Raw genomic sequence first — 23,959 nt, forward strand, 5'->3', positions numbered from 1 at the left:
TTTCTAGATTATCTGAAGTTCAAGTGACATATGAGATCAGATTCCTAATGTATGAGTAGTGCCAGTATTTATTTAGTTGATAAATGGAGGTTGCGTCATTTAGGCTTGGAGGATGCGTAACCCTACTGTTGATTGAGGAAATTATTTGATTATGGGGGAAATTGCATTCTTATCTCTTGGATTTTGGCTAGTAAATGTCAAGCATGCATAGGGATGATGTATAGTGATGATTTTCAATGCATTTAGTAATCAATGGGGATACATGTTCAGCATATTAACATTAATGTCAAACCTTTTGTAATATGCTAAGGAAATTCTGCCCTAGGGTTTTACTGTATAAACAATCCTTCCTTCCCATTTGCAGAAATAAAATTTTTAAAACAATTTAATGTCTTGCCCAAAAAATGTAATATATTTGGAAGAATATAATGATACACAGGTTCAACAATAATATATGGATTTCATTTATGGCAGAACACCTAAGCATATGCCCCCATCAAAGGGGGGATACACATGAATTTTCCACAAAAGGGAAATGTCCTTTTCTATTTTTCCTCAAGGAAAAGTTATTGAATGGAAAGAAATTGAGTGTCTAGCTTGAGTGATCATGGCTCTCATAACATTGTCTGAAGCATCAATCTCTATTTCAAATCGATGATGTAAATTATGAAAAGTGTTTTGTTTTGTTTTTAATTTTAAAATGAAACAGGATTTGTATTGTATCAAAAGGTTGTGCTGAAGTAGACATAAACACATACATATTTTCTTATAAAAAGTTTTGCAATTTGACAAAATTTGTAGACTTCTACTATATCCTCTACCTGTTCTTCATTCCCATTATCACTACAATTGCAAGTTTTCTTAGAGGTAGCTTGTTTAACAAAAAGACCCAAGATACATAATATTCAAAAAACATAAAATATGTCAAGGATTTGCATTGTCCTAAGTTTCCCACCCCTCAAGGTGTAAATCATGAAGAGTTAGAACTGGAGTTGTACAAATATTGTTCTACATCCATTTGAAATATTTTTTTTGTGTTTTTTTCCATCTTTCTACCTCCCTTTTTCAATTGATTCATTGACCAAGAAATGTGGTTGAAAATTAACATAAATCTTTGAGTAAAATTTGTAAATCTAAAGGAACTCCTTAGCTCACAAATGACTCAGTCCTCTATTTTGTTTTGTCGTGGGGGGTATGCCTGGGAGTTTCCCACAAAAGGGAAACATTACTCCTTGTGTTTCCCCAAAGGGGGATGTGGGGAAGTGTCTCCCATTGAGTTTCCCTGTCATGAAAAAATGGGAAATGTGGGGGGTGCATTGTTGTGAACACTGGTAACTACTACTGGAACTTTCTGTTGGTAGTGCTCTAAAATTGGCTATCAAATACTATTTAATGATGTTATATTTCCACCATGATCAAGGAGTTGTTTCTCTAGTGATGAATGAATTTACTGTCATTACTGTCTTTTCTGTTAGCCTCATCCTATTAGTTTCATGTCCTACATTAGTTTCAGAGTTCTAGATTTCTATGTGAGTTTCTGTCAATTAAAATAATCAAATATCAATTTGGGTTCATAACAGTTAATTTGGATTGGAACCATGTTAAGGTATTTCTTCATGTCTACTATAATATTTTTGAACTTTTCCCAAAAATGGCTCTCAACATTTTCCTTTGCTTTCTTCTCTTATGCAAGAAAACTGAATCTTAAATTAGGAGGAAACATCAAACGTGATGGGATCTCTATATGTTGTTACAACTTACACTTCCCCTTCCCACGAAGGCTAGAAGGGTAGTTTTGACTGCAATCTGTATACTCCCCAAAGAGAAGGGTACCAATCTGAGTTTCTAGTTCATCTAAAAACAACTGGAAAATCATTTTATAGAATTATTTCTGCATCCTTGGAAATGTACTGTTTTCTACTCCTTATTAAAGAAATTGATTCTTAAATTTGAAGGAAACATCAATCATGATGGTATCTCTATACATCATTACAACCCACACTTCCCCTTCTCACGAAGGCTAGAAGAGTAGTTTTGACTGCAATCTGTGGTCAGAATATACTCTTGAAAGAAAAGGAACTTGATACTAATTGAGTTGCTAGTTCATACAAAAACTATTGGCAACACATTTTATAGAAATATTTTTGTATCCTTGGAAGGGATAGTATATCTTTTAGACCAAAGAAAATATGGCAATAAAAGAAAAACCAAAATCATCTCCCTTTTTCTAACAGAAAGTTGGGTCATCAAACATTGCAACTCTCTAATGGATGGGCCTCTCAAGGAGACCATGGAACTTTTGACCAATCTGTTTTGCATAGTTGTTTGGAAAAGTGCAAATCCTAGAAAATGTGTCCTAATAATTTTCTAATTTTGTGAAAACCCATATATTAAAATTTATTTTTAAAGGTTTCTGGATTTTTTGTTGTAGGGTATATTTCTTTGAAACAATGAGTACATAATTGTACTGTGTTTTTTGTTGGGAAATTAAATTTAGGCATTTAACTGAAGATAATTATTGATCTTTCAATTATTCTCTTCCTTAAGTGATGCAAAGTAAAATGAACAAGAGAAGTTATATTTATGGCAATATGTGCATCTGACCAATTTGTGGAAATTTGCAAAATTTTTGGTACCATATGTTGTGTCAAACACCATAACTAGTATCCCTATAAAATATGCTAAGGAAACTCCAAATTTTGATTGTTAAATTTTTATTTAATTCTATATGACATTAGTTTGACAGAGGAAACTTCATTTTGATGCTTCATGGAAATGGTTAGAACTTTTCTTGTTAAAGTCATAGTTAATCTGCCTCTCTCTTTGTCCATGTATGTGTGCATTCCTTCAGAGCATATGGATTTATTTAAACTTCTAAGTTTCAATGCCATAGGATTTTTACTTATATTTTGAGCCTTATTCTATTAATGATTCCACATCTTTGTTTCTTTTTCATGATTCTTGGATTCACACTTTCTGCTTGTGCTTATGTCTGTTTAGATTGCTTGGCATTAAAAAGTTGCAGTCCAATTTGACATTCAACATTCTAGATGTGGTATTTTCTATGTTACAAGTGGCACTGAAACCAGTTTATTTGCAGATTAGATGTTAAATGAGACCCAAGCTATAATGCTGCTCATTGATAGTGGAAATCCCTTAAACGCTAGCTTTATAAAACCTGCAAGTTTTCTCAACAAACCCCATGTGTTTCACTTGTAAGCTCTCATTGAGCTCCATACCAAGGACTTATTTATCTCTTCAGACTTCTGGTGGGACTTCTAAGGTGGGTACTCCTCCCATACCCTTGGCAGGCATTCCAAACCATCACCAACTGATCCGTAAGTTACAAGCTGGTAAGGAATCCTTGTTCTGCCAATTATGGTTTTATTTGCATTCCATTGGAATGTTGAGGCCATGTGACAAGAAAATATTTATAATTTTATTTCTTATATTAGATGTTACTATGCCCCTAATTCCCAGCCTTTAGTAGCACATTTCCCTCTTTGCTACAACTTACTCAGCCCAAAGCAAACCCACTTTACCAATCAACATTGAGCTTTCATTTGATCCACCAATATCCATAATGTAATAATATAATATTTTATCCTCAACAGATTATTGCCTCATACATTCCATGACCTAGGTTGTTTACACTATTTTTATTCATAACATTGAAATCTAAGTAAACTAGAAATTTGTTAGTAAAGCATTCTCTTAAACACTCAGCACTTCTGGTACAGAAATGAAGCATAGCAAAGAATTTCAATAACCAACTTAGACATTAATCTCTACAGAGATTTTTATCAATCTATGCATTTAGCCCTTCAACTTCTTGATCTCCAAGCTCAAATAAAACTGAATTGAATGGGAGAAAGATATATTTTTCAAGCTAGTAAAGCACATACTATCCAACTTACTACAAGCATATTGATTCTCTAGTGCACCCCATGCAACATGACTACCATGGATTTATTTGGTGATTTTCCCTTTTCTTTGATGGGCAAAGCTCCACATACATCTGCACACAAGTACTGAGATCTTTGCATAACCTGGGAGGCATTGATGCACAAACCTGAGTTCCCCTTCAAGTCTATGTTCTTACCTAACATGTACAAAAAATCTGATGATAAAGGGAGTGCCCATGACAACATGATACCACTCGGATTAAGGTGGTACATGTGAGAAATATTACCTATAATGGATGGAATCCTACCTAACAACCTGTTGTTCTCCAAATTCAAAGAGCTTAGATTCAAAAATTTGCCATAAGCCATAGGTATTGAACATGAGTACCTAGAACTAGCAAGCCTAAGCTCCTAAGATTTATGAGCTTTCCAAGTTCAACAGGCAATGGAGAAAACATTGGATTCTTATCTATTATGAAGTACTGGAGGCTCTCTAAACTTCTGAGCGAAGGAGGGAATCTTCTTGTAATCTTATTGTTGCTGAGAGCTATGAACTCCAAGTTTTTCAAGTTCAAAAGAGTTGTAGGAATGTGGTCTGTGAGGGAATTACAGCTCAAATCCAGCTTTTGAAACGTCCTAAGATTTATACGAGATTCCAGAATGGGTCCTCTAAGATTTTTGTAGCTTAAATCAAGCCCCAACAAGTTGCTTAAAATCCCCATTCCCTGAGGGATTTGTCCCTTGAAAGAATTATAACTAAAATCTAAAATTAAATGCATGAGACTATTTAGCCTCCCCACATATGGTAGGATGCTCCCATGAATATTTTTCTAAGAGTGTCAACACCTGTAATCCCCTCAAGCTACCAAAATCCCTAGGAATTTCACCAGTCAGACCCTTGTTAGCATGCAGGCTCAACTGCTCCAAATTGGGGGCCAACTTATGAAAACCCAAAGGAATTGTGATGTTGTCATGCATGAAACACTAGATCATAAAGAGTTCTTGCAAGTATGAGAGCTTGAAAATTGAAATTGGAAATAGAGCATTTTTCTTGCATGAAGGATTAGGTTTGTACCCAAAATTAAGCCTGGAAACATGCAATAAATTGTTGTTCCCTTGTTTTCACTCCAAGCCCTGCCATGTTCCTTTTACACAGGGACATGGATAGGTTTTTCTCCATTTTCATATGTAGACATAGATTCCATTACTTCAAAAATAGATTTTGTTTCCTTAGGATTCATCTTGGCATTGGAGACATGTTAATCTACCTGGCCTCCATGATTTTTATGATGTGTTGCTCCATGAATTCTTACTAGTAATAACAAAGACATGCTCACAGTGTATTTATAAGGATACATTGAATGTGCCAGAGAAAATAGATATACCAATATGAGAAACAAATCTAGTTCCTATAACATGTTGTGTGGATTGGGATGTTAGAAAGCGTTGGATAAATGTTTACATCTTGTGAGGAGGTGACAGAGAATCCCAATGATATTTGGAGGGAGACTTCAAAACTACTCAGTGTGTATCTTCTTGCGATGCAAGGGTTGTCTTTGGCAGTTGCAAGATCAATGACGCTTTAATCAAATAAATTAAAAAATCAAATCTTTTATCATATCTTATGCATATTTTTTGTATGCAATGAATCTTATGAGACTCCTGGTTTAAATTATAGTCATACTAAAAAAAACTAATCACCAAAAATATTATACAACAAAGATTATTTGTGGGTTATCTTGCAAGTTGTAAATAACTTGTTCATAGAGTTGCAGCTGGCCTTCTCATTGCTCTTAATTTATAGTGGGTCCATCTTTGAGCCACCACATGGAAATATTTTATGTTCTCCTCATGCTTTTATTTTCTTAAAAAATATGTCTATATAGGATTTTTATTCAAGTATGCTTTAATAACTGCAAATGGAAAATATTTGTTGTTCTTGGTTTATCCAGTAAGATGTATTTCTTCTAATGTGTTTTGTGAATTCCAGAATTGTGAGCATGAAGTTGTTGGACAAGGAGACAGTCTCTCAAAAGGTACATGTAACACTAACATCATAATGAGTTTATCATGGGCGTTGATACATTCACAATGCCTTGCAGATGTTAAAAGAGGGATAACTATGTTGGAAGGTAGGTGATTGTTCTTAGCTTAAAGTTCTCTAGGATGTAAAGTTGCAAAATGTTTTTGCACTTTTCACTTGATGTTTTGCATCAATCTACTTTCTTGAAGTCAAATTGCTAGAAGCATTCTTATGTTTGTGGTCTAGATCTAGAAAAAGCCTTTTGATTCTCTTAGTCTCTATGGAAGTATGCAATTCCCTTATTTTATTTTATGTTTTCTTTACGAAGGCATCATCATATATTACCTTATTGCGAAGAAAGATACATCAAGTGAAACATAAGAGTAGAAATAAATACTCTAAGCAGTGGCTAAATAGGTATCCCCTCTTCATATATGTTGAGAGTGGTGGTATGTCAACCTTCTGCCCAATATCTAGAGAGCTTCTATCTTTGGTAAAGATTCTTATCTCAACAGAGAACTAAATTTCTAGTGCAGAGGGCTAACCAAAGTGATGCAACCATTCCCACAAGTATGGGGTCCCTCAGCAAGTCTCAAAAGATAAACTTGACAATTTTAGACTTGGTTTATTGTAAAAACATTTCCAATCCTTCCAAATTCATCCTTGAGCATTCAAATAAATCTTGAAGAGAATAGATCAAGGTAGAATCTTTCATAACTCAAAAAATGCTTGTTTCTTTGCAATAACAATTGTTACGATTTATTCACCACTCTCTGCTTCAACCAAAGGCCATATTGTCCCACAAATACTAATATTCTTGCTTGTAAAGGGAAATGTCTAGATGAATATCCCTACCAAATCTGGGTCATTTATTGTCCTATTGAATATCCCTGTAGCTTCTTTATAGAAGATAACCTTTCAAAGGATGACAATCAAGCTTTCTAGAGTTCATATCTGTCTTGTTCACAACTTCATTTGTGAACAAGACTGTAACAGTGTCATCAATTTATAGGTACTACAACGTATCACCATTGCTACTAAATAGTAACGATGTCATACATAATGTTGGAGCATAAATAGTGCTAAGTTTGAGGTTCCATACATTGAAAAATACCACATACATATAATTGTGGGGTAACCAAGAATTTTCACTGAATAGTATTCTATTTTTTACTTTTATGATTGCTTAAGATCTTTCAAAATTCTAGGAGGATCACTCCTTGAGAGATTCAATATTTATGACTTCAACATAATTTCTACTCTGCTACTTGAGGCTTAGTATAGAAGATTTCAAGGAGACTAATTCTTCTCAAACTGAGAGAGGATTGACTTTGCAAGAATCAAATGCTTCCACTGCTTGATGTTGGTGACCAAAAATTTATTGAAGTCTATATCTACGATCTCAATGAACCCACAGTAAATAAAAAATATTCACAGGTTGGTTCAACTGATATAAGCAATTTGAATTGCGTATATATATATGTGTGTGTGTGTGTGTGATCAGGTCACTACAGGAAGTGCAAGACTCATACTATCAGCATAATGCATTAATCTCCATTTATCTTACTGTCCTCATCCAGGAAAGTCACTGACATCAAAATTTATGTTATTCCACGAGGTTAAAATAGATCATTGTCCAGAATTGTAGTCACTGTTATGAGTTTTGCTGAGTACTACTATCCATGTGACACATACATCACTAATATATAATACCTCATTCATCATGTCATGGCCAATATAGGTCAACCAATATAGGTCACTGTTATATCTATATATCTATATATCTATATATATATATATATATATATATATATATATATATATATATATATATATATATATATATATATATATATATATATATATATATATATATATATATATATATATATATATATATATATATATATATATATATATATATATATATATATATATATATATATATATATATATATACTGTGATGAAGACCACTGATCATGGTGTGAATAATTATGAGGCACATAATATTTCCATTCATAGAGTCTAATGGAGTGCAGGTCTGGAGTATACATGCAAGACTTAGATAAGTCATACCTTAGAGAAATTAATGAGCACCATAAATAATACGAGCCTTAAGGACAACAAAGAATCAAATCATGGGGTTTGAGCAGACTTCTTGAGAAGGTATGAATGAAGTCATTATGTAGTCATAGTGAGTCACTTCCATGACATTGTAGTGACCCACTTTGAAGAGCCACAAAACATAGAAGAATGAATATATTGATGTCACCGTGGACAGAGGTATAACGAGGCATGGCTAATATAGTGATGCTTGTAGCTTTGCCTCTGTGGAAATAAAACACTACCTGAAGTGATGCCTCTGAATACCGAGTGGGTCAGAGATAATAAAATGTGATCCAAAAAATGTGTGACAATGCAAGCCGAGGTCCTCCAAGACAAACCATGGACAAAAATACAGACCTCAAAAGAAATACAATCCTTAGATAGTATGCGAGCCATTTGTCTTGATAAGCTAGCCTATAATGATGAATCTTCTCTCTAGAGAGTCAAAACATTCCTGTAACTCAAGCCCTAGCTGCTTTAAATATTGGATCCAACTGAACCTTCTTACCACAAAATTGAATTCAAAACCATCATACCAGACCTTAGAAAAGGAGATCTAACTATTAGAATTTTCTTTGCTAGTATCTTCTGATAAATTGCAGAGATAAGAGGTTGAACCTTAAAAACTTCTTAGTGATTGTATTCTCTCTTGCTTGGGCTTGTACTCACCTAATCTCTGATCCCATGTTAAAATAATTTAACATGTTCTTTGATTAGGACAATTACTTCAATGTTTCATACTAGACCATTTACAATTCCAATTAAGTTCCATAAGTAATCACGTAACACATTATCACATTGATACTAATTGAAGGAACAACATAGATGATAAATGCAGAAGACAAGGCAATACAAGAGAACACAAGATTGGTTGAAGCCAAGGAAAACCCCAAGATGGGGCAAAACCTTGATCAATTCTTATTATTATTATTATCAAATTTTCAATAGAGAGAGAGTGAGAGAGATTACAATCAAAGTCAAAATTGACTTGCCAATATGAAGAGCAATACCACTGTTCAAATGCCAAAGAAACCACCCAATCAATTATGAGTCCTAGTTAGGTTTTATTTCACACTTCTACAACTCTTCTTCTTACCTCCAGATCTCCTTTAAAGGCAACGACTTCCCTTCACTAGGTTCTATTCACATCTATCAGTTGTTCTGAGCTAATTTCGACCTCAAATAAGCCTTTCGGTCCACCTAATCCATGGAGACTAGGCCTACGACCTAGCTGTGATACCAACCAACATCTCGTCCTTATGTTTCAAGGAATATAAACACTAAGGTCTACCTGTACTTGTTGAGGGAATAAGTCCCTTAGGGATTTGGGTCAAAACCGTAGCAAAGTAGGAGAAATATACAGCAAGAAAAAACATTCAACTTAGACAACATGCTTAAAAAAGTAACTATTTAAGGATGAACATACCTGGATGTCCTTCATTTGGGTAGTTCCAGCTAGGGTTCAAACCCTCTCCAACTCCTAATGACCTTCGAACCTGCAAATCAGCCAATTCGAATACACATAACAACATATAGATAAAGCATTGTAGTGAAATCAACTATATATCATATAAGTAGATGGTTAGTTATACATTGAAATAGTCATTCATATATAAACCATAACACTAACATCAGATGCATAAACAAAGTTGATATCAGGAACAAGACAACGTTTATTTTATTGTAGAAAACTATAATAAAACATGGAAAGAGTTCAGCTGAGTCTTCCTCTTCTGGCTCCAAGTGGAACCATCCTCTAGGTCCGTCCAGTCCCAGCCTTCAACAACCTCCTTCCATAACCAATACTATGATATCTCCAAGCATGTGAGAGAATATCAAAACTTAAGGAAACAAGGGTTTCCCGAAATTGGGGAAGTGCTTGAAGCACAGGTATTCTTCACACTTGATCAGGGGATAATCTCAGTATAGTAATTCTATCCTTTCTCTCCTCCTTAAGGCCTTCCCTTTGAAGTCTTTTTATACTTCTACCAAATTAGTTTTTTAGTTGGGGAACAGTTGGGAACAATTGGGCCACAGGCACTAATAGGTAATCAACAGGTAAAACTTGTAATCTCCACCCATAGTTAAGAAAAGTTAATTTTTTAAAGTGTTTTAACACATATACGCGGGTTGGGTATAGACTGACCCGCGTGTACATTCTTTTAACATAGGGAAAAGTAGCGTACAGGGAGTAAAAAACTATTTTAAAAATATTTAGACCAATTCTAGAAGGAGGGGTTTCCCTAGGCCATAAAGCAAGCATAAAAAATACAAAGAGTGATATTTGGAGCTATAACAGATGCCCCCTATTATATGAGGTCATAAGGGGTACATGATGGCCAAAATGCATTAAGTATATGGAAAGGAAACCTGTCAAAAACTGAGGAGGACTTCACCAGATTTCAACCTGCCAAGCTAGCAAAAGAAGATCAGAAAGAAACAACTGTCTGAGGTGGGCATACCCATGCTCAGAGAAAGTAAAGAATGTCTGCATATCAAGAAACATAACAGATCATATAATCAATTAACGATGTGGGGTAATTATCTTTCAGACAAGCATTATTCAAATCCCTAAAGTCAATGCACAATCAAATCATTCCTTGTTTTTTATCAACCGGGATTGGATTAGAAACCTAATCGGATAGAGGAATGGGGTGTATGAAACTCGCCTTGAGTATCTTTTCTACTTCAGCTTCAATAGCTGCTACTTTCCTAGGATTGACCGACTGAAGTTTCTGACGAATTGGCTTAGCATTTTCATATGTATTGATCTCATGCTGAATGATGGATGGATCAATACTAGGCATTTCTTCATAAGACCAAGCAAATACATCTCGAAACTCTTTAAATAAGTCGATGTAAATTTGAATCTCTTTAGGGGAACGCTCAACTCCAATGAAGACAATTTCTATCACATTAGGGTTCCTATAGATGTTTATCGGTACGGTTTTTGAAATGACTGACATATTACCTTCGGCACAGATCTGTGCTAGAGCCAAAGGGTTTGAAACCATACAAACATCGCTAGTAAGTAGATTGGAGAACATGGATTTGACTTCCTGCAATGGGGGAAGAAAATATGAACAATGGTGTAAATCTTCCCAAGGTCAATCTACACCCATCATTGCTTCTAAGATTGCTTCCTCAGATGGTAAAACCATATCTAAGCAATCCATAGCAAAAGTAGAGTCAAGGGTCCAAGCTGGGGCCACATCACCATCTAACTCTTCCTCTGAAAAAGGAGTAGGATGGTCGTCTGTAGAGTTAACGATAGACTGATATCTAAGCTCTGCTACAGACATAGGGAATGCCATTCCACTAACTTGTCCTTCATCTAATGTGGTTGTAGGTGAAGGCAAGGTCCAAGGGTCTGAAAAATAACGAGTCTGTAAGAACTCTTCCCGTGAAGACTCTTTGGAGCACGAAATGGAATTGATTCTAGCTATAGGAGTGGGAAGATAAAATGTACCCATCAATGAAGAATACATCCCAAATCCTAGATTCCCGATAGGTTGACGGGGGTTATCCACCAGCAGAATAGTAGAATCCAAAGTTTCTCGAGGGTCAACTAGAGAATAATCCAATTTATTAACCTTAACAATTTTCCCCTCACGAGGAAAACAAAGGACTCGAAATAGAGTCAAAACTACAACATCCATTTCATAAATCCAATTCCATCCTATGAGGAGATTACAATCTAGGTTGGCATCAATGAGTTCTACTTCGATTTTAATGACATTTCCTCCAACGCATATAGGAAAGGCCAAGATAATCCTGTGTGGCCTATGAGAATGACTGTCAAATGCTATCAGAAGAGTGGGTGAAGGAACAGCTGAAGGCGATCCAATGGCCTTCCAACATGACATACACATTACACATATGGAAGCTCCCTCATCTATAACTGTTTGAAAAATATTAGTTTTATGGCAAGTAGACTTTATTTGAAAAGCCATATGAGGAGGAAGTCTCTTTTTAACATTAGGCATGTCAAAAGTGAGCACTAAAGAATTTTTTAGATCGACTGCCTTGATAGCTGAAAGCAAAGCACTTCGTTGAGCTCAACACGACTGGAGTACCTCTAAAGCAGACATAGCACATGGAATTTGAGTCAGATCTTCTACAATGGAGTAGTTTTGGGCTGCCCTAGCATTCAGGTTGATAGTCGCGGGTTTGGCGGAACCTTTCAGTATCTGAGGTATAGACTCGACAGAGGGTCACTCAATATTAAGTGGATTCGTAGTTCCAGGGACAGATTTATCCTTGCATGTTTCTGCTTCACCATAATCCTGTGACTATGTAGCCACATTGACAGTAGAACTCATCATGAAAACATTTGAGGAATTATCCGCCTCCTCGTTGCCCCCTGCAGAGGTAACAGGGTTTGAGTTCATGCCAGCAAGCAACTGCTGCCCTTGGGGGAAAGGGTTAGTTAAGATAGCTTGGGAGCTAGAAGACCCGTGTTGCACTAACAAGCAGTGAGAATCTTGAATTTTTGGGCAGAGATGAGTCAAACGGTCTCCACTGCATAACTTGCACGGAAACTTGACTTTCTTCTTAGACTCTTTTCCACCCTCACTAACACCATTGTCAGGTTTGTTTGCATTACCCTTCCCATCATGATTCTTCTTTTTACCTCGTCCCTTCTTCTTCCCATCAGAATTTTGATTTCCTTTGGGGTTAGAAGCTTGAATAATGTTTACGAAACAGGTTTGGGAAGGTGAAGGAGTAGGCGGTGTAGCCTGATTAAAAGAAGCAGTTTGTAGAGAGAATTGCTGCAATTGGCTTAAAAGGTTCACCGCATTCACATCAATCGATCCAACAACACCGCCAGCATGTGGACTTGGCTTCAGTTTGGCTATGTCAACCATGGACCTAGGAGCATCAGGCAAGATCTTCTGAAGAGTCCCAGATTGAGAATATATTAGTTCTAACTACTGGGCAAGAAACATAGCCTACTCTTCAGAATAAACTTTGGACATAGAAACATCCTTGGAGATCTCTGGTTGTAACGATTTTAAAAACCATTCAAGACGGAATTCAGGTGGAATTTCAGCGTTCATGAGCCTCTTTCTTTGTCTCCATTCTTGAATATGATCAGAAATGTGAGTAGCCATGTCTTGACGAAAATTGGCTAGAAGTTCAGTTCTGGCTTCGTAACGGACATGCAACTGAAAATGGTTTAAGAAAATGATAGCCAAATCAATGAAATATGTAAAGGTTCCCTTTGGCAACTTTATATACCACTTAGCCGCATTCCCAGTTAAGGTGTGCTAAAATAATCTCAACCTGATCGAATCATCGAACAGGGAGTTAGATGAACACCATAAATGGAATGTGGTTACGTGGTTTCTTGGGTCTTCACCACTCTTCCCTTCGAACTCTGGGATATCCGATGGAATTTTGGTTGCAACTGGAGGCCAAGCTGGATTGTACCTAATCAGATCATTCATTAACTTAGTCAAGTTTGGAAGATTTAGCATGGCCAGAAACAAAAGTCGCGGAGGACCTTGGGGATTACACCCAGATTAGGCGGGGTTCCCAAAAGTCGAAAAAGAATGACCTGGATTTTGAAAGGCACCAGGTTTCCCGAAGTAACTGGTATAACCTACTGAACCAAAAGGTGACCCTTGTGGTCCAAAAAAACTCAGAGTTTGACCAACTGCAGCCGAAAAGCCTCTGTAAGCGACAAAGTTTCCTCCTAACAAATTATTATTAGAAGCTAACAACCCTTGCTAAGGGTTCCAAGCATTAGCTAAGGGTGGAAAACTTTGAAATTAATTCATTGAGGAATATGGCACATTCCCTTGCTGGCCGAAAAACTGATTCCGAGTTCCTATTCTGCTAACTGCAGGGTTTGTCCAACTCTAGAAGGGATTACTACCTTGACCTATAAAAGGAAAAGGCATAGATCCCACTGTCCGATTGGAATGTGGTATATGACCACTTCCAAATGGGAAACCTTGAAAATAGGCCGATCCACTCATCATGGACATGGAGGCGATTAATGGTACACTTAATGAAACTGAAGGAATACCTCGAAAGGGCATTCCAAAAGGGAAGAATCCAAAACTGGATGCATTAGCTTGGGAACTTCCACTCATCGACGAAATGGAAGTAGACCCAAACAAGGATGTGTTGGCAGTAGAACCAAATAAAGATGTAGAAGGGATGGAAATAATTCCTCCCCCTTGTACTGATATAGGAGTCTGCATACTCGTAGCAATCATGGTGGATGCCATGCTTCCAACAGTGGTCATTGAAGGGATGTATGTGTGTGGACCTAGGCTTGAAAGCCTCTATGTCAGAGTTCCGATGTATAACAATATGTCTGGATGATTAGAAGGGAGAGGAGAATTCAGAGCTGCAATTGACTCTGAGAGCTCTTCTACCTGAATATTATCTTTCGACTGGAAGAGTACTCGAGAAAGAATTGGTGTGTTCCTCTCTAACTCGGAGGTAGTACTAGGTCTACCTTGTACACTGATGCCCCCAAGTTAAGGATCAATCTCCTATGCACTAGCTGCCACTGGTTGAAAACCACTCACATAATTGCTCCTACGCCTTCTAGGAGAAGGCTCTGGATTCGCAGGTGAAAGCCCATGAAGTCTACAAGACCGTCTAAGTGATCGGTCAGCCAATTTGGATTATTTTAAAAAGATCTACTTAAATACTCAAGAAAATCGAAAGCTAGGCTGACTAGGAGCACATAACACACACTAAAAAATGTCCCTAAATAATTCAGCAATCAAACATCTTCCAAGTATTTCCACTCTGAGTGATTAGGACTGGACACCAAAATACAAGAAAGTGAATAAAAAGGGCCTTCCGAAAATAGACTGGGGTAATTACACCCTAGGTCTACTAGCGAAGGTATCAGAGGTAGTTACGTTGACCTCCAGACAACAGCCTTTGCTGGTGCAAGCCCCCAAGCTTCGCAAGGGTGCCCTCCTGTTTCTAGGAAAATTAGCGTCTTATCGAACAACTAACCCTCTATGTTTGGTAGCTAACCTATAAATAATAGTTTAAAGCAATTCAATATCTTTCCTATGAGTGATAGATAAGAAAGAGATTATGAAAGACCAACCTGTAACTTTCGCTTGAATCCTTGCTTGATCTCCCTCTCCTTTGGCTGATCCCGTAACTCCTCCCCGTGCTTAACACACTTGGAGAGTACCTGCACAACTACAGAAACAAAGACCTGTCAAAGCATAATGATCGATCACAGCATAAACCTCATAGAATCAAAAATATGATAAACAAATGAATGCATTTACAGTTAACACAATCAATTGGGAAAAATCTTGAAGAACTTTATTGATATCAAGGATAATTACAACCCATAAGAATTTTGATCCAACGCCATACTCCCAGCTTCAAGCCTTATTCACCTCATGAATTAGCAAGAACGCACCAAAAATATCACAATGTTCTCACCTCAATACTAAAACTAGCAGCACTTCCTTACAACTCAGGATAATTCAGCCTTCTAATCTCTTGGATGGGAGATCCTTTTATAGATGATTGTAAGAGGGTGAGTCATCAATGGGGATGATGAATTCCATTCCATTTGTTGAAATTAGTTCCACAAGAGAGGGGAATTGGAGATGGTTTCCTAGTTTCCTTGGTCATTCATCCTTGGGCGAATTCAGAGAGGCAAGTGGCACATGAGAAGTTTCTAGAAGATTCCATGAGAACCAACTCACAAAATGTCCCAAAATTTTGTCCAACCTCGCCCATCGCCCTTACTAAAAGGCCAAACTGTGATGCATGTCACTTAGACAGTGTAGCAGGTGAGATGCATCTCATCCTAACACAGGGCTTTCAGATATGGTTCAGTTTAGGCACTTTCTGGATGATTTTTTAGCTAGAACTTTTGGGGAATGAGGCATTCAGATGACTTAGTTATTTTAGGGTATAAAACAACTATTTTAGGGGTTGATGAACCCTAATACATCGACATGTAGGTTTGGGGTTGATGTTCCCAAATATGTCTATAACACCTCGAGAAGTACCATTGAACATGATGCAACATCGACCTCAGGTGCCATGGGATTCCCCTCCATAGCAACCTGTGTAGATCCCTAGGATAGGCAACTAAAGATACAAACTCGTATCAGAAGCCGGGTGGAACAATCATGAGGTAAGATCCGACAAGTAAGAGAGGGGGTATCTCTCCTCCTTATATTCACAAACCCTAGTGCTTAACTCCCAGTCACGGAGCTTTCTCGGTCTCCGTAATGCTATTGGATTTCACTCTTTATTCAGATTTCTATGTTTTACAATTTAGAGTGGCCTTGGAGAAATTACTCTCCTCTCCCCTAATCCAATGCCCTAAATAACCTAAAACTTGTTGGTGTATCTGATTAACACTATAAAAAGTTCTAGCTTATTTTATTAAGCACTTGATTTTAAGTGGTTTTTCTTTTAAGTCAAGGGACAATACAAAAGTGAAACTAATGGTGTTCTTATGAAGTAAAAGAAATTAATGAAAAGCTAACTTATATGCAATGCACTTGTTTGTTCTTCGATGAAAATCAACTTCTACTTGGGTTCTAAGAACTTCTATAAAGCAAAAAAAAAATTCCTTTTCTTTTCTTGTAGCAGACTTCACACTCACAAAAACTAAAAAACTATTGATGCTTTAATAATGCACAACTACCCTAATGCAAAGTGTACATGATAATGCAAAATTCTAGATTACTCTAAAAAGAAATGAAATCAATTTTTTTATAAGCCAACTTATGTTTTTGAAAGGAATAAGAATTTTGAACACAAAATCTTTCCCAAAACAAGAAGGACTAATCAAAAAGATCACAAATCACTCTTAAAAACCAAAAGAAACCAAACTCAAATTCGGAAAAGAAAGCAAAAACAATGTTTTTGAAGGACTTTTCTTTTTCCAAAAACAATAAAAACAAATTTTCAAAATCACTCAAAATTCCACCAAAGAATCAAAGACTGAAAGCAAATCACAAGGAAACTTTGCAAGTTATCAATTCAACATGAATGAAAACTTGAACAAAATAGGTGTTTCAACTTGCACTAAACGATCTGAAATCAGCAAAAAGAGCTTTGAGAAAACTGATCAAGGAATCAGGAAAGACACACTTTCAAATTCATCAACAAGAAACTTTCGAAAAGCAAGAAAAAGTGAATGGCCACAAAGTTGATAGGAAGCAAAGTAAGAAAAGCATAAAAATGAAGTTTGAAACAAAGATTACAAACAATCTTCTGTTCTGGAAGACCACAACACTCAAGAACCTCTATAAGAAGCCTTGTGTGTTCAAACACAAATCATAAAACTCACTATAAAGCAAATCGAGGCCAAAAACTTTTCAAAATAGGAGAGAATTTGTAATAATAAGCTCACTGAAAAATTAAATTCTAAAAACAAAAACTAACCACTCAGAAACCACACAGACCAAGAAACAAATCTTTCCAGAAAGAAAGATTTGAAAAAATCATGCAATTTTTTTTATATGTAACCGTGTCTCTACATAGCTGCATGTACACGCGCTTCTGCCAAAAGAAACTCATGTATACGTTGTTTCAGTTCACAGAAACAAGCATGTGTACGCTTCTGTAAATAGAGAATGATGCGTATATGAAGTTTTACAAGAAAAATAAAAAATGAGGCCTGATGAAAAAGATCAGACTTGAAGCTTAAGTTCCTATAGGAGCAGGCAGTACAGTGACAGCAAGAAAAGTAAGAACTGAGCCCTGATTGGCACTAAATAACCCAACCTAGGAATAACAAGATTGTTATCCCCAGCAGAGTCACCAATTCTACTGAGGGAATAAGTCCCCTAGGGCTTTCGGTTAGAACCCTAACAGAGCAGGAGTAATCTATAGCAAGAAACAAGCATTCAACTCAGGCAATATGCTTAAACAAACTAACTATGCGAGGATGAACATACCTAGATGTCCTTCATTTGGGTAGTTCCAACCAGGGTTCAAACCCTCTGCAACTCCTAATGATCTTCAAACTTGCAAATCAGCCAATTTGAATACACATAGCAGCATATAGATAAAGAATTGTAGTGAAATAAACTTTATATCATATAGGTAGATGGCTAGTTATACATTGAAATAGTCATTCATATATAAACCATAACAATAACATCAGATGCATAAACAAAGTTGATATCAGGAACAAGACAACGTTTCTTTTATTGTAGAAAACTATAATAAAACATTGAAAGATTTCACCTGAGTCTTCCTCTTTCAGCTCCAAGTGGAACCATCCTCCAGGTTCATCCAGTCCCAGCCTTCAAAAACCTCCTTCCATAACCAATAGCATTATATCTCCAAGCATGTGAGAGAATATCAAAACTTAAGGAATCAAGGGTTTCCTGAACTTGGGGAAGTGCTTGAAGCACAGACATTCTTTAGACTTGATCAGGGGATAATCTCAGTATAGTAATTCTATCCTTTCTCTCCTCCTCAAGGCCTTCCCATTGAAGTCATTTTATACTTCTCCCAAATTAGTTTTTTAGTTGGGAAATAGTTGGGAACAGTTGGGCCATGGGCACTAATAGGTAATCAATAGGTAAAACCCATGATCTCCACCCATAGTTAAGGAAATTTAATTATTTTAAGTGTTTTAACACATATACGCAGGTTGGGTATAGACTGACTCGTGTGTACACACTTTTAACATAGGGCAAAGTAGCATACAGGGAGTAAAACACTGTTTTTAAAATATTTGGACCAAGTCTAGAAGGAGGCGTTGCCCTAGGCCATAAAGCAAGCATAAAAAGTAAAAAAGGGTGATATTTGGAGCTATAACAGTACCAATCTGTTATGAATGTGACTTACAATTAAAGAGAAGACCCACTCAATAGTATACCCAAAACATGATAAAGTAGCCCTTAACAAATGCGGCTTCCTCTCTGCTCAAATTCAAACCTGTAATTGAAGGTAAATGAGCCCAAAACAATTTAAAAATATGCTTAGACTTTCTCCAAACCAATCTCGGCCTCCTGCCTCTGGAGCTTGGCCCATGGAGGAGACTAAAATGAATCCAACCTTGCCCTCATCACCTTCATTGGAGATGTTCTTCTATAGCTATTTCAGAGAGGAGAAAAATGAGATATCGATGTGTATAATGAGGATAGAGGTCACATCCTTTTATAGGAGAGATGGAGAGGGGTTTGACTTGGTTAATTAACCCCAAGCTGACCTTGATGAGTTACACATGAGTGGGATTGTATTCAAAAATATATTTTCCCTTATCCAATTTTAGTGATCTTTAGGTCGATTTTGGTCCTCTCGAAAAGATGAATTCATTGCAATAATCATCTCCATAAAATGAGTTGTCTAAAGTGGAATTTGTCCCTAGTTTCCAATTTTAACAAATTGGTATCCCCTCACCAAACCTTGTACCTACTACTTTGGAATTAAAGAGGTAACATCTATTCATAAACTATATCTCGTTGGTTTATGGTGTATTTTCTGTTACTTTGATTTATTGAATTGATTGATAGTGGGAATTACTCCCCTGTAGTTATAATTTTACTCTCTATATCCCAAAAGCTTCAAGGAATTTAGGTCTCTAGTCATAATTTTGTTATTTACATGTTTTTCTTACTTTTATGCATGCAGATTTATCCTTTTAAGAGCATATTTTTGTTCTTTGACAACAGACTTACACATTAACCAAGGCTATCATAAATATTTAGATGTAAATTTGCAATTTGGTTTGTTGTTTAGTGTTTTGAAGTGTATATTCTAGGTCTGTTATTTTGAGCCAAAAGAACAAATAAATAGGATAGGCCTGGTATGAAAATGACTGCACTAAATCCACCCTTAGATCTCGTTCCTGCCACTGAGGTTTTATGAATGAGATCATGACCTGGGAGAGAAAAAATCTTAGTGAATTATGGAAAGATTTTATTATAGTTTGGTACTGTGTTGTGGTCTTTAGAGTTCACTCTTCACTCATGAACTGCATAGGGATTCCCCCCACTGGCTAGAAAGCACTAACTAAAATTGCAGGGAGATTGTGCGAGGTGATAATGTACATTCTCACGATATCATGTAGCCCTTCTAGTTTCAAGTGTACACATGGGGGCTTATGCTCTATTTCTATGTGAAATTCATATCAATAACTCATGGAAACATCTCTATTTCACTATTAACTTGAGCATAGGTAGGGGCATTTAGTGGTATTAGTATTTATGGCTCTGCCCAATTAATCACCTGTCACAAGTTCATAAGCAATTAGGAAGAATTACAAAAACCATTTATTAGTATTAGTTTCTCTTCCTAGTTAGTCAGTTGTCATAGGTACAAAAGAAAGTAGGAATAATTAAAAAACCCCTCCATCAACCACCTCTCCTCTCTATTTTTTTGAGGTGAACAAGAGGATATATACTTCATAGCCTCACTTGAAAAGCCTCTGTTGGGTGTTATGTAAAAGGAAATACCCATGCCTCAAAGTGGAAATCATTAATAGCATAACATATATGACATCAACAGTATGCATAGACAAAATTTGAATATCTTTGTCCATTTTTTATTTTAGAAAATTCCATTCTCTACCGTTTATAAAAGGATAACTCGATAACAGAGTAACTCAAAAAGGACATTGTTGTAAGTAAATCGTTGAATTACTACTTTACATTATGTTCATTCAATATCACTTTAGTCTCATCCAATGAATTAGATGTAAAGACAATGAGCTAATCATTGGCTTACTACATGGCAGTTAGTATTTTCCATTACAATACATTTGAAGAAACTTCAAATACCTTGAAACTGGGTGACCGACTCCATAAAACTAGTAGATTAACACCTTTAGAAATTTGTTATAATATTAAACTACAAAGTGCCTTTAGTTTTGTGACGATAGCTACATGTAATTGACTATTGGTTGTTATGAAACCAGCTCACAAAAAGATAGAAAAGAGAGATTAACGCCTTCAAAATAAGCCTCTTCGAGGAGAAACCTCCTTTACATTACACAAATGAATAATTCTTGGATGATGCAAATGAAAAGACCACCTTTCTATATATAGGAGTCTAAGGGGTTACAATATAACCAAAGCTGACATAACAATAATAATATAAGGGCACAAAAATAATAATAATGGGCTTCTATGGGGTACAATAATAACAATATGGGGACAATAGGGGCATAACAATAACAATAAGGGCTCCAATAACAATAGTAATGGGGGAATAACTAGTATTATAACGACCTAACATGCCCCTCTCCTTCAAAAACGTGTTTTCCTCAATGCTTGAGTAGCTATGGATGCTTCTGTATAAAATTCTCATCCTCTCATGTGGAATCGTTAGCAGGTAAGTTCTTCCACTTGACGAGATATTCCGAAATTGGTCAATTTCGTAGTTGTCGAGTTCTTGTTTCTGTGACTACTTCAGGTTCCAATATGATTTTTCATTCCTCATCAAGTTCTTGCAATATTTTTTGAACTGGGAGCTTGTCATGAATGACCTTATTTGAGCATGAAACATGGAAAACTAGGTGCACTCGGGAAGCTGCAGGAAGCTCCAATTTGTATGCCATAGTACCAATCTTTTGCAACAACTTGTATGGACCATAATACTTTGGTGATAATTTATTATACTTCTTAGCTCTCGTGAGGGACATCTGTTTATATGGTTGTAGCCATAGAAATACCCAGTCACCTACATCAAAACTTCTTTCACTACGATGTTGATCTACTTGTTTCATTCTATTATGTGCCAAAGTTAGGTTATCCTTTAAGAGTTGGAGAACTTGTTATTTATGCTCGATGTGATCTTCCACTACTTGAACCTTAGAATTTTCTCTTAAATATGATGTGATGGACAGTGGGTGATATCCATAAAGTGCCATAAATGAGGTCATTTTTGCTGCAGTATGGAAGGAAGTGTTATACCACCATTCAGCCAGAGGCAACCATTTGACCCAATGTGTCTGTTTATCAGATACAAAGCAACGAAGATATCCTTCCAAACATTTGTTTACTATCTCAGTTTTCCCATCAGATTGAGGATGATAAGATGAACTATGAGCTAACTGAGTACCAAGAAAAGAAAATAATTCTGTCCAAAAATTTCCAGTGAAAATGGGTTCTCTGTCGCTTACCATAATCTTTAGGTTTCCATGTAGCTTTTGAATTGTTTCCATAAATGTAGTAGAAACTATACTGGATTTAAATGGATGAGATAATCCACAAAAGTGTGCATACTTGGTAAGTCTGTCAACTACCACCATCATGACACTCTTCCCTATTGGCATTATGGCATAGGTGTTGTCCTTGATGGCAACTCACTCTGGTAATAGATCACAACTTAGGCACTCAAAAAGAAGAAAAAGATATATACGGAAGTTCACCTAGATGAAGGCGCGTATACACGTGGGTGTGATGTTACAAAGGCGCGTATGCGTATACACGCACTTTCACGCAAGGAAAATCGCGTATATGTTGGAGAACTTACTTTTGGTCTGTGGTATTTAGTCCTTGGTAATTGAACCTATGGTTTTGGGCCATGGTATCTCATCAAGAGTGTTGATCCCAAGTATTGGGTCGATGGTATTGTTTTGCTATGGTTTTGGAACGTGGTATTGTGGAAGGCCTAAGACTATAAAAGAGGAAGGAGATCATTTGGCAAAGGATCATCTGAATTATTGAATATCTGATAAAGTACTAGATCTGGAATATTGGTGATTGGGTTATGGTGCAGATCTAGATCTGAATGAAGGAGGAACCTAAGCGCAAAGAGAAGGATAAGTTCTATTGATGGGTCGTAATCTCAAGGCTTGAATAATAATATCTTTTCTATGATTCTGATCAGTTATATGTGGCGCATGCTTGATCTATAAATCTGTTAATCTGGGTTAATTAATGTCTGAATATTTGAAAGAAGTGAATTATCCTTTATAGATCTGTACGCAGGTTCAGTGAAGCAAAGGTGCATATACATGCTGGTTCTATGAGTAAAAACAGCGTATACGCAGGTTGGTCCAAACAAAGAAGCATATGCACGCAGGTTTCTGGTATTGAAGTAGCGTATATCTCTTGAGTTGTGTTCTAGCAACTTCTGTTTATTGTTGCAGTGTTCTGGGTTCATATTTTGGTGTGTGGTTACTTTTACTGTGTTTTGGGTACAGTTGTCAGAGAAGTGTCTACTTAATTCAGTTCTAAGGAGATTGTTTGATGCAGAAATTCTTGATGATTGATGTTCATGGATCCAGTCTGAAAATTTATGAAACGTGGTCCCTGAAAGAAAGAGAAGGTTCTAGCCTTCTGTAGGCCAACACCTACGTACTAGTATCTTGGCTAGTGCAAGAGCTAAGGGGGTTGTAGCTCCCTTCCAGGAGAAGCTGGAGAACAAGAAAGAGGGTTGTAGCTCTCTACAGGTTGCAGCCTGCATACTGGTAAAAGACTACACCAATACAGAATCATTGTAAAAGGAATTTTCTAATTAAAAAAAGATAGAGACGACTTGCAGCAGGTGGTTTTCACCCACATTAGGTTTGCACCTTATATCTTGTGTTCTTGTGTGTGATTGTCTTCTACTCTATTTCACTATTTCTGGTTACTGTTTATTTGATTCTAATACACAGATTAATGATCAACATCTGTAAGATAAAGTAAATTATAAGTTTGCATGGTATACGCAGGTTTCCTTATACGTAGTTGCGTATATACGCGGTTTTCTCTAACTAAAGTAGCGTATATGATCTAGATTTGAAAAAGGAAATAATTGACTTGATAATACTGATTCACCGCCCCCCTCTCAGTATTATTTCCAACAATTGGTTTCAGAGCAGGTCCTTCTGAAGAAGCTTGATCGCGTGAAGGAAGATCCATCATCATGGGCAACTACGAGAGAGAAGCATCTATGAGGCCACCAATTTTTGATGGGACCAACTTCGTCTATTGGAAGGTAAGAGTCACAGCCTATGTTCAA

General features: G+C 36.5%; 1 pseudogene; it reads right to left on the reverse strand.

The window, feature by feature from the left end:
- Nucleotides 1-3,884: 3,884 nt before the first annotated feature.
- LOC149265697 (uncharacterized) lies at nucleotides 3,885-5,158 on the reverse strand (annotated as a pseudogene).
- Between the last annotated feature and the right edge of the window lie 18,801 nt (nucleotides 5,159-23,959).

The sequence above is a fragment of the Pinus tabuliformis genome, chromosome 6 (assembly GCF_031772625.1).
Source record: "Pinus tabuliformis cultivar Carrire ecotype Pingquan chromosome 6, CPIR1, whole genome shotgun sequence".
NCBI lineage: Eukaryota > Viridiplantae > Streptophyta > Pinopsida > Pinales > Pinaceae > Pinus > Pinus tabuliformis.